General features: G+C 45.1%; 1 protein-coding gene across 2 annotated transcripts in view; it reads left to right on the top strand.

The window, feature by feature from the left end:
• The window catches only part of LOC129837428 (cyclin-dependent kinase 14-like), a 208,231-nt gene that overhangs the window by 45,325 nt on the left and 149,915 nt on the right, over positions 1-12,991 (top strand). The gene's annotated exons all lie outside the window — the stretch shown is intronic.

Raw genomic sequence — 12,991 nt, 5'->3', positions numbered from 1 at the left:
TGTGTGTGTGTGTGTGTGGCTCAGCCGGAATAGTCTTCCCCAGACAGATCACACACATGCTGTACAGTACATTAGATGGGCATTTACCATCTAGGGCTTGTATAGAAATAGACGGAGTAGCAGCAGTGCTGTGCGTGCAAGTGTATGTGTATCTCTCTGTGTGTGTGTGTGTGTGTGTGTACCCTGATGAGCTCACATGCTAGCTCCACGCAGGCCCACCTGAGACTATCTATGTGTGATAGTGATTATGGAGGATGTGGCGAGGTTATGTAGATGCAGGGGGGAGGGGTTGTGGGCTGACTCTGGAACTCTGGAAAGCCTCATCTGCAGTTTCTATACAGGTTATTTTCGTTGCATTCATTCAGCAAGCACAAACGAGAGCATCTTTAGTCTTCTTTCTGCCTCTGTCTCTCGCCTCCTCCCTCCCTCCCTCCCTCAGGACTAAAAGGTATGTTTCCATTGTTGTGCTGCGAGGTGCTGATGTTTGCCCTGTCTAAATGGCTACTCTGTAACAGTGTTTGCTGCTCACATGTCACACTGGTCTGAGTGTCCGTCACACTGGTCTGAGTGTCCGTCAGACCGGCGATCTGCGTAAGCTCTGCTTCCACACCGAGGGAGGACACTCTCCCATCTGTTTTAACGCCTCACAGAACCTTACTAAGGCAGAGAGGCTGTGCCTCTGGCTTTTCTGCAGGGCCATATGACACAACGTACATTATTGTCTTTCTAAGGAGATGGTAGAAGAGAAATGAACAGAAACAAACAGACAACAGAAACACAGCAGCAGCACTCCTCCACGGCTCGATGGTTTAGCCTGGTTGATGGGCGATAGATACTTTTGAAATGTATATTTATTATATCTATCACGGTTCAACCAGACTAAACCATCGAGCCATGGAGGGGTGCTGCTGCTTTTCTCTTCCCTCTTCTCCTTAGAAAGACCAGAAGAGAACAGGGACTGATTTCAGAAAGAGAATGATGAGGACAAAAAGGGAGGGAAAGCGACGAGGGAAATAAGAGAGGAGTGGATGAGAGTCAAGTGGTTAGGGGAGGGAGGAAGAGGGGAAGAAGGCAAAGAGTCCTAAGGAGGAGTGACTGGGTCTACACACTTAGAGAAAATGGGATCCAACAGGGTTCTACCTGGAACCAAAAGAGTTCTACCTGGAACCAAACAGGTTCTTCAAAGGGCCTCTAGGCCGAATAACCATTTTAGGATCCAGAGAGCACCTTTTTTTCTAAGAGTGTAGGGCCTAAGTTGAAGTGGTGCTCTTTTGGTCGTGAGTTATGAGGAGGCAATTGTCTGGGTTCAAACCTGAGCCCTTTACACTTCCTGTAATGCACAGAGTCTCATCTGCTATGAAGCCAGATGTAGACGGTTTGATCTTCCAGATCAGGGGTAGGCCATGCTGTTGTTGGAGTGCCGCAGACACTGCAGGATTTCCCCCCAACTAGACACCACACTGAGCTACTCAGTTAATTGATCAGTTCAGCGAATGCCTCAATTCAACCCACCTGTCCTACCTGCAGCACTCCAGGACCAGGGTTGCCTACCCCTGTTCCAGATATTGATCTATCATGTATGCTGCCCCTCCGCCTTACCCTTCCCGGTGGTATATTTGCATATCTTGCTAGTAATCTCATTATGTAAGTGTTCTGTTTACATCAGGTCCATTTCTATAGAGAACAATGGTAGCCTTAGTACTATGATAATGATTCGTAATATGGAGACTGTAGGCTCCAATGAAGTGATAACCATTGATGAATATATTATAAACACATTGAATGATTATGTATTTCTATGGTGCTAAGCTACTATGAGAGAGGAGAAGAGAAGGGTCACTTCAACCTGGTGTGATAAGTACTACAGCACTTATCTGTCTGGGGGCCGTAGCCTATGCATTCATTCATCTCTGATTCACTGCTACTTTCATAAAAGGAGGAAAATATGTCTGAATCGTCATGGAGACAAGTTTCTAATGGCTTCATAATCCACTCTCTATATTTTGTTATACATATTTAGTTGTTCACACACAGCAGCTGTTTTAGTTGGAGTGGTATGTCTCGTAGTAAATGGGGATCAATTACTGTAGGAAGATCAACCACTTGCGTCCAGTAGAAAAGCATGGAATGAACCATTAACTGATACAACTGGATTGGTATCATTACATCACCGGACTCCTGCTCCACTTGCTGAAGTTCAAATGCCCACTAAACCCACCTTACCTACTTCAAAGACCCACCCAATCCATCCCACCTTGTTCAAAGCCAACCTATCCTCACTTGCCCTTCAGACGACTGTCTGTTTCTGGCTCTGCAGGACTCAAGCCAAGCCACTCTACAGAATGAGAAGACTCCCTCTAGATGGCCGGCCTCCCAGTCCATCCCTCTCGTCTGGAGACAGACGTAAATCTATCTTATTATTCCTCTAACAATAATGTCTTCAGACAAGCCCAGCCTAGCCCAGTGTTAAACCTCTTACAGTAGTGTCAGTAAGGCTGAACCTGAGCCAACAGTCATTCTGCCCTGGACCAAAACCTCAACAGAGGCACATCCTGTCAGACACTACATCCAACACTTCAACACTCCTAAATAGAGGGAAGCTTTTAGTTGTGACGTGTTACGACTAGTGGATTAGATCACCTTGTTCTACTTATTGATCCATTGATGGCCTCCTCTCCTTTTTCTGGTTGGCTCTGAACAGTGAGATTTGAACTATAGCTGAGCTGGATTGCTGGCATTGGTCTAGATTAGGGAGAGATCCACACTGGAGTTTGTAAGTGTCAGAGCGATTGGTCTGAGTGACCGTGCGTGCTTCTGGCTCCTTAGGCTGGAAGTGCTGGGGAAGCCTGCCAATTTACTCATTAATATGTCAGAGTTTTTTATCCTCCATCTTCATCCAAATCAGAGCCAAGTTCTCTCGGTACTAATCAGAAGGAGGAGGAGGAGGTGAGGCCTAGGCCTCTGGTCGGCTGGCTGGATGTTAGCTGACTGACTGGCTGGATGGCTGGCTCTAGATGGACGAAGGGTTGTACAACTCACACTACCTGTGGGAGGGATGGATGGTAGGATTGAGGGACAGAGGGATTGAGGGACAGAAGAATTGAGGGACAGAGGGATTGAGGGACAGAGGTATTGAGGGACAGAGGTATTGAGGGACTGTAACGTTCCTGACCTGTTTTCTGTTGTTTTTGTATGTGTTTATGGTCAGGGCGTGTGTTTTGGGTGGGCAGTCTATGTTTTCTGTTTCTATGTTGGTTTTGGGTTGCCTGGTATGGCTCTTAATTAGAGGCAGGTGTTTTGCGTTTTCCTCTAATTGAGAGTCATATTTAGGTAGGGTGTTCTCACTGTTTGTTTGTGGGTGATTGTCTCCTGTTTCGTCGATGTATGTACCATACGGGACTGTTTGGCTGTTCGTTCGTTTTGATGTAGTCTGTTCCTGTCCGTGAGTTTTACGTTTTAGTTATGTAAGTTCATGTTCAGGTTTTCGTCTACGTCGTTTTCTTGTTTTGTAAATTTGTAAGTGTTTTGTTTTCGTGTGCCGTCGTGTCAAATAAAGAGATGGCATATTTCCCTAATGCTGCGTATTGGTCCACTGATCCTTCTCTCCTCTCCTCATCTGAGGAAGAGGAGGACAACAGCCCTTACAGGGACAGAGGTATGGACGGATGGAGGAATGTAGGATGGAAGAACAGAGGGATTTAAGGGATTGAGGGACAGGTCAGGGCACAGTTCTGTTTTGTGGACAGCTGTAAAGGGTCTGGTTTGCTCTATTTGAATTAGTGTTTTATTCTAGTCAGGCTTATTAACCAATGATTTATACACTAGATGTCTGATGGGGGCACTGTGTTGAAGCCATCGTGCCTCCATCTTGACACTCCCTCACTATTGTAAAAACATATTTTGGAAGTTATAGAAATACATTTATTAATGTCTACATTCATTTTTTGCCACGTTTATTCTATTACAGACACCTTAATCATTAAATAAAAGACTTCAATACATGTTATTTAGTCCTTGAAATATTTAATTGAAATACTGTAGAACTCCATTCCCAATGGAGGACTGCTCCTACTGGGGAGTGCCAATATGGCCGACTGCTGGCTTCAAAGCCTCTCAATGGCTATTACATAGCATTCGGCAATCCAGGGTATATATACATCATTCTTATCAACACAGCTGTGTGCAAAGATACTGTAGCTGATGTATGTGAATTGGGGGGGGGGGGGGGGGGAGTTTGAAAATCATCTACCTTTCCCAAAGCCTAACCCAATGCCCAGTCTTCCTGTATCTGAAGCTCTTTTCCCCATCGCTAACTCCAGCCCAGCCTCATCTTGTATCTCTATAGAGGGCTACAGTTACTTTCCTCTCTGGGAGAAGGTTTTAATTAGAGGTCGACCATTTATGATTTTTCAACGCCGATACAGATACCGATTATTGGAGGACTAAAAAAAGCCGATAGCGATTAATCGTCCGATTTTTATATATACAGTATATTTGTAATAATGACAATTACAACAATACTGAATGAACACTTTTATTTTAACTTAATACCTCAATAAAATCTATTTAGTCTCAAATAAATAATGAAACACGTTCAATTTGGTTTAAATAATGCAAAACCAACGGGTTGGAGAAGAAAGTCAAAGTGCAATATGTGCCATGTAAAAAAGCTAACGTTTAAGTTCCTTGCTCAGAACATGAGAACATTTGAAAGCTGGTGGTTCCTTTTAACATGATTCTTCAATATTCCCAGTTAAGAAGTTTTAGGTTGTAGTCATTATAGGAATTATAGGACTATTTCTCTCTATACCATTTGTATTTCATATACCTTTGACTATTGGATGTTCTTATAGGCACTATAGTATTGCCAACCTAAACTCGGGAGTTGATAGGCTTGAAGTCATAAACAGCACAATGCTTGAAGCACAGCGAAGAACTGCTGGCAAATTCAGGAAAGTGCTGTTTGAATGAATGCTTACGAGCCTGCTGCTGCCTACCACAGCTCAGTCAGACTGCTCTATCAAATATTAAATCTTAGACTTAATTATAATATAACACACAGAAATACGAGCCTTAGGTCATTAATATGGTAAAATCCGGAAACTATCATTTCGAAAACAAAACGTTTATTCTTTCAGTGAAATACGGAACCGTTCCGTATTTTATCTAACGGGTGGCATCCCTAAGTCTAAATATTCCTGTTACATTGCACAACCTTAAACGTTATGTCATAATTATGTACAATTCCAGCAAATTAATTACGGTCTTTGTTAGGAAGAAATGGTCTTCACACAGTTCGCAACAAGCCAGGCAACCCAAACTGCTGCATTTACCCTGACTCTGCTTGCACAGAACGCTAGAGAAGTGACACAATTTCCCTATTTTTTATAAATTCATGTTAGCAGGCAATATTAACTAAATATGCAGGTTTAAAAATATATACATGTGTATTGATTTTAAGAAAGGCGTTGATGTTTATGGTTAGGTACATTGGTGCAACGACAGTGCTTTTTTCACGAATGCGCTTGTTAAATCACCCGTTTGGCGGTGCTCAACAGTGCTACGATCAGTTTCTAGAAAAACCCATTTTACATAAATAACTTATTGTGAAAAATAAACCCATTATATACAGTCATTGTAATGAATACAGCTCCTCTGGCTATGAGCAGTCATTGTGATGTAACAAACACAGCTCCTCTGGCTATGAGCAGTCACTGTGATGTAACAAACACAGCTCCTCTGGCTATGAGCAGTCACTGTGATGTAACAAACACAGCTCCTCTGGCTATGAGCAGTCACTGTGATGTAACAAACACAGCTCCTCTGGCTATGAGCAGTCATTGTGATGTAACAAACACAGCTCCTCTGGCTATGAGCAGTCACTGTGATGTAACAAACACAGCTCCTCTGGCTATGAGCAGTCATTGTGATGTAACAAACACAGCTCCTCTGGCTATGAGCAGTCACTGTGATGTAACAAACACAGCTCCTCTGGCTATGAGCAGTCATTGTGATGTAACAAACACAGCTCCTCTGGCTATGAGCAGTCACTGTGATGTAACAAACACAGCTCCTCTGGCTATGAGCAGTCACTGTGATGTAACAAACACAGCTCCTCTGGCTATGAGCAGTCATTGTGATGTAACAAACACAGCTCCTCTGGCTATGAGCAGTCACTGTGATGTAACAAACACAGCTCCTCTGGCTATGAGCAGTCACTGTGATGTAACAAACACAGCTCCTCTGCCTATGAGCAGTCATTGTGATGTAACAAACACAGCTCCTCTGGCTATGAGCAGTCACTGTGATGTAACAAACACAGCTCCTCTGGCTATGAGCAGTCACTGTGATGTAACAAACACAGCTCCTCTGGCTATGAGCAGTCACTGTGATGTAACAAACACAGCTCCTCTGGCTATGAGCAGTCATTGTGATGTAACAAACACAGCTCCTCTGGCTATGAGCAGTCCCTGTGATGTAATGAACACAGCTCCTCTGGCTATGAGCAGTCACTGTGATGTAACAAACACAGCTCCTCTGGCTATGAGCAGTCACTGTGATGTAACAAACACAGCTCCTCTGGCTATGAGCAGTCATTGTGATGTAACAAACACAGCTCCTCTGGCTATGAGCAGTCATTGTGATGTAACAAACACAGCTCCTCTGGCTATGAGCAGTCACTGTGATGTAACAAACACAGCTCCTCTGGCTATGAGCAGTCACTGTGATGTAACAAACACAGCTCCTCTGGCTATGAGCAGTCACTGTGATGTAACAAACACAGCTCCTCTGGCTATGAGCAGTCACTGTGATGTAACAAACACAGCTCCTCTGGCTATGAGCAGTCACTGTGATGTCATGAACACAGCTCCTCTGGCTATGAGCAGTCATTGTGATGTAACAAACACAGCTCCTCTGGCTATGAGCAGTCATTGTGATGTAACAAACACAGCTCCTCTGGCTATGAGCAGTCATTGTGATGTAACAAACACAGCTCCTCTGGCTATGAGCAGTCACTGTGATGTAACAAACACAGCTCCTCTGGCTATGAGCAGTCACTGTGATGTAACAAACACAGCTCCTCTGGCTATGAGCAGTCACTGTAATGTAACAAACACAGCTCCTCTGGCTATGAGCAGTCCCTGTGATGTAACAAACACAGCTCCTCTGGCTATGAGCAGTCATTGTGATGTAACAAACACAGCTCCTCTGGCTATGAGCAGTCATTGTGATGTAACAAACACAGCTTATCTGGCTATGAGCAGTCATTGTGATGTAACAAACACAGCTTATCTGGCTATGAGCAGTCACTGTGATGTAACAAACACAGCTCCTCTGGCTATGAGCAGTCACTGTGATGTAACAAACACAGCTCCTCTGGCTATGAGCAGTCCCTGTGATGTAACAAACACAGCTCCTCTGGCTATGAGCAGTCCCTGTGATGTAACAAACACAGCTCCTCTGGCTATGAGCAGTCATTGTGATGTAACAAACACAGCTCCTCTGGCTATGAGCAGTCACTGTGATGTAACAAACACAGCTCCTCTGGCTATGAGCAGTCACTGTGATGTAACAAACACAGCTCCTCTGGCTATGAGCAGTCACTGTGATGTAACAAACACAGCTCCTCTGCCTATGAGCAGTCATTGTGATGTAACAAACACAGCTCCTCTGGCTATGAGTGGTCACTGTAATGTAACAAACACAGCTCCTCTGGCTATGAGCAGTCACTGTGATGTAACAAACACAGCTCCTCTGGCTATGAGCAGTCACTGTGATGTAACAAACACAGCTCCTCTGGCTATGAGCAGTCCCTGTGATGTAACAAACACAGCTCCTCTGGCTATGAGCAGTCCCTGTGATGTAACAAACACAGCTCCTCTGGCTATGAACAGTCCCTGTGATGTAACAAACACAGCTCCTCTGGCTATGAGCAGTCACTGTGATGTAACAAACACAGCTCCTCTGGCTATGAGCAGTCCCTGTGATGTAACAAACACAGCTCCTCTGGCTATGAGCAGTCCCTGTGATGTAACAAACACAGCTCCTCTGGCTATGAGCAGTCACTGTGATGTAACAAACACAGCTCCTCTGGCTATGAGCAGTCACTGTGATGTAACAAACACAGCTCCTCTGGCTATGAGCAGTCATTGTGATGTAACAAACACAGCTCCTCTGGCTATGAGCAGTCACTGTGATGTAACAAACACAGCTCCTCTGGCTATGAGCAGTCATTGTGATGTAACGAACACAGCTCCTCTGGCTATGAGCAGTCAATGTGATGTAACAAACACAGCTCCTCTGGCTATGAGCAGTCATTGTGATGTAACAAACACAGCTCCTCTGGCTATGAGCAGTCACTGTGATGTAACAAACACAGCTCCTCTGGCTATGAGCAGTCATTGTGATGTAACAAACACAGCTCCTCTGGCTATGAGCAGTCATTGTGATGTAACAAACACAGCTCCTCTGGCTATGAGCAGTCATTGTGATGTAACAAACACAGCTCCTCTGGCTATGAGCAGTCACTGTGATGTAACAAACACAGCTCCTCTGGCTATGAGCAGTCATTGTGATGTAACAAACACAGCTCCTCTGGCTATGAGCAGTCATTGTGATGTAACAAACACAGCTCCTCTGGCTATGAGCAGTCACTGTGATGTAACAAACACAGCTCCTCTGGCTATGAGCAGTCACTGTGATGTAACAAACACAGCTCCTCTGGCTATGAGCAGTCACTGTGATGTAACAAACACAGCTCCTCTGGCTATGAGCAGTCACTGTGATGTAACAAACACAGCTCCTCTGGCTATGAGCAGTCACTGTGATGTAACAAACACAGCTCCTCTGGCTATGAGCAGTCCCTGTGATGTAACAAACACAGCTCCTCTGGCTATGAGCAGTCATTGTGATGTAACAAACACAGCTCCTCTGGCTATGAGCAGTCATTGTGATGTAACAAACACAGCTTATCTGGCTATGAGCAGTCATTGTGATGTAACAAACACAGCTCCTCTGGCTATGAGCAGTCATTGTGATGTAACAAACACAGCTCCTCTGGCTATGAGCAGTCACTGTGATGTAACAAACACAGCTCCTCTGGCTATGAGCAGTCACTGTGATGTAACAAACACAGCTCCTCTGGCTATGAGCAGTCACTGTGATGTAACAAACACAGCTCCTCTGGCTATGAGCAGTCACTGTGATGTAACAAACACAGCTCCTCTGGCTATGAGCAGTCACTGTGATGTAACAAACACAGCTCCTCTGGCTATGAGTAGTCCCTGTGATGTAACAAACACAGCTCCTCTGGCTATGAGCAGTCACTGTGATGTAACAAACACAGCTCCTCTGGCTATGAGCAGTCATTGTGATGTAACAAACACAGCTCCTCTGGCTATGAGCAGTCATTGTGATGTAACAAACACAGCTCCTCTGGCTATGAGCAGTCACTGTGATGTAACAAACACAGCTCCTCTGGCTATGAGCAGTCACTGTGATGTAACAAACACAGCTCCTCTGGCTATGAGCAGTCACTGTGATGTAACAAACACAGCTCCTCTGGCTATGAGCAGTCATTGTGATGTAACAAACACAGCTCCTCTGGCTATGAGCAGTCACTGTGATGTAACAAACACAGCTCCTCTGGCTATGAGCAGTCATTGTGATGTAACAAACACAGCTCCTCTGGCTATGAGCAGTCACTGTGATGTAACAAACACAGCTCCTCTGGCTATGAGCAGTCATTGTGATGTAACGAACACAGCTCCTCTGGCTATGAGCAGTCAATGTGATGTAACAAACACAGCTCCTCTGGCTATGAGCAGTCATTGTGATGTAACAAACACAGCTCCTCTGGCTATGAGCAGTCACTGTGATGTAACAAACACAGCTCCTCTGGCTATGAGCAGTCATTGTGATGTAACAAACACAGCTCCTCTGGCTATGAGCAGTCATTGTGATGTAACAAACACAGCTCCTCTGGCTATGAGCAGTCATTGTGATGTAACAAACACAGCTCCTCTGGCTATGAGCAGTCACTGTGATGTAACAAACACAGCTCCTCTGGCTATGAGCAGTCATTGTGATGTAACAAACACAGCTCCTCTGGCTATGAGCAGTCATTGTGATGTAACAAACACAGCTCCTCTGGCTATGAGCAGTCACTGTGATGTAACAAACACAGCTCCTCTGGCTATGAGCAGTCACTGTGATGTAACAAACACAGCTCCTCTGGCTATGAGCAGTCACTGTGATGTAACAAACACAGCTCCTCTGGCTATGAGCAGTCACTGTGATGTAACAAACACAGCTCCTCTGGCTATGAGCAGTCACTGTGATGTAACAAACACAGCTCCTCTGGCTATGAGCAGTCCCTGTGATGTAACAAACACAGCTCCTCTGGCTATGAGCAGTCATTGTGATGTAACAAACACAGCTCCTCTGGCTATGAGCAGTCATTGTGATGTAACAAACACAGCTTATCTGGCTATGAGCAGTCATTGTGATGTAACAAACACAGCTTATCTGGCTATGAGCAGTCACTGTGATGTAACAAACACAGCTCCTCTGGCTATGAGCAGTCACTGTGATGTAACAAACACAGCTCCTCTGGCTATGAGCAGTCCCTGTGATGTAACAAACACAGCTCCTCTGGCTATGAGCAGTCCCTGTGATGTAACAAACACAGCTCCTCTGGCTATGAGCAGTCATTGTGATGTAACAAACACAGCTCCTCTGGCTATGAGCAGTCACTGTGATGTAACAAACACAGCTCCTCTGGCTATGAGCAGTCACTGTGATGTAACAAACACAGCTCCTCTGGCTATGAGCAGTCACTGTGATGTAACAAACACAGCTCCTCTGCCTATGAGCGGTCATTGTGATGTAACAAACACAGCTCCTCTGGCTATGAGTGGTCACTGTGATGTAACAAACACAGCTCCTCTGGCTATGAGCAGTCACTGTGATGTAACAAACACAGCTCCTCTGGCTATGAGCAGTCACTGTGATGTAACAAACACAGCTCCTCTGGCTATGAGCAGTCCCTGTGATGTAACAAACACAGCTCCTCTGGCTATGAGCAGTCCCTGTGATGTAACAAACACAGCTCCTCTGGCTATGAGCAGTCCCTGTGATGTAACAAACACAGCTCCTCTGGCTATGAGCAGTCACTGTGATGTAACAAACACAGCTCCTCTGGCTATGAGCAGTCCCTGTGATGTAACAAACACAGCTCCTCTGGCTATGAGCAGTCCCTGTGATGTAACAAACACAGCTCCTCTGGCTATGAGCAGTCACTGTGATGTAACAAACACAGCTCCTCTGGCTATGAGCAGTCACTGTGATGTAACAAACACAGCTCCTCTGGCTATGAGCAGTCACTGTGATGTAACAAACACAGCTCCTCTGGCTATGAGCAGTCCCTGTGATGTAACAAACACAGCTCCTCTGGCTATGAGCAGTCATTTTGATGTAACAAACACAGCTCCTCTGGCTATGAGCAGTCACTGTGATGTAACAAACACAGCTCCTCTGGCTATGAGCAGTCATTTTGATGTAACAAACACAGCTCCTCTGGCTATGAGCAGTCACTGTGATGTAACAAACACAGCTCCTCTGGCTATGAGCAGTCCCTGTGATGTAACAAACACAGCTCCTCTGGCTATGAGCAGTCCCTGTGATGTAACAAACACAGCTCCTCTGGCTATGAGCAGTCACTGTGATGTAACAAACACAGCTCCTCTGGCTATGAGCAGTCACTGTGATGTAAAAAACACAGCTCCTCTGGCTATGAGCAGTCACTGTGATGTAACAAACACAGCTCCTCTGGCTATGAGCAGTCATTGTGATGTAACAAACACAGCTCCTCTGGCTATGAGCAGTCCCTGTGATGTAACAAACACAGCTCCTCTGGCTATGAGCAGTCACTGTGATGTAACAAACACAGCTCCTCTGGCTATGAGCAGTCACTGTGATGTAACAAACACAGCTCCTCTGGCTATGAGCAGTCCCTGTGATGTAACAAACACAGCTCCTCTGACTATGAGCAGTCCCTGTGATGTAACAAACACAGCTCCTCTGGCTATGAGCAGTCACTGTGATGTAACAAACACAGCTCCTCTGGCTATGAGCAGTCACTGTGATGTAACAAAGACAGCTCCTCTGGCTATGAGCAGTCACTGTGATGTAACAAACACAGCTCCTCTGGCTATGAGCAGTCACTGTGATGTAACAAACACAGCTCCTCTGGCTATGAGCAGTCACTGTGATGTAACAAACACAGCTCCTCTGGCTATGAGCAGTCATTGTGATGTAACAAACACAGCTCCTCTGGCTATGAGCAGTCACTGTGATGTAACAAACACAGCTCCTCTGGCTATGAGCAGTCATTGTGATGTAACAAACACAGCTCCTCTGGCTATGAGCAGTCAATGTGATGTAACAAACACAGCTCCTCTGGCTTTGAGCAGTCATTGTGATGTAACAAACACAGCTCCTCTGGCTATGAGCAGTCACTGTGATGTAACAAACACAGCTCCTCTGGCTATGAGCAGTCATTGTGATGTAACAAACACAGCTCCTCTGGCTATGAGCAGTCATTGTGATGTAACAAACACAGCTCCTCTGGCTATGAGCAGTCACTGTGATGTGTGCTGCAGTGCTGCAGTGTTGTGTTGTTTTCTGAGACATGGTTTGTGTTATTTTCCAGAGGGTGTGTTTATCTCATGGCACTGCGTCTCTACTGATCGCCTCAGATCTGGGACAAGGAACGAACGAGTGGTCCGTCTGCTCGGCTGTCTGAATATTTTATACAGCCATTGGTGTTAGGTAATTAGGAGTTGGTTGGGAAGTGAAACTCATCTCACTAAATATCTGTAGGCTAAGTTTATAAGTATGGAAACTCTCTCACAACATATCTGAAGGCTCACATTGTAACATTATAATATGGTATAAAATCTGTATTATATAATATAAGGCCAGAGCTAAA

The sequence above is a fragment of the Salvelinus fontinalis genome, chromosome 38 (assembly GCF_029448725.1).
Source record: "Salvelinus fontinalis isolate EN_2023a chromosome 38, ASM2944872v1, whole genome shotgun sequence".
In the NCBI taxonomy this organism is placed as follows: domain Eukaryota; kingdom Metazoa; phylum Chordata; class Actinopteri; order Salmoniformes; family Salmonidae; genus Salvelinus; species Salvelinus fontinalis.
This window is presented reverse-complemented; position numbering and strand designations above follow the sequence as displayed.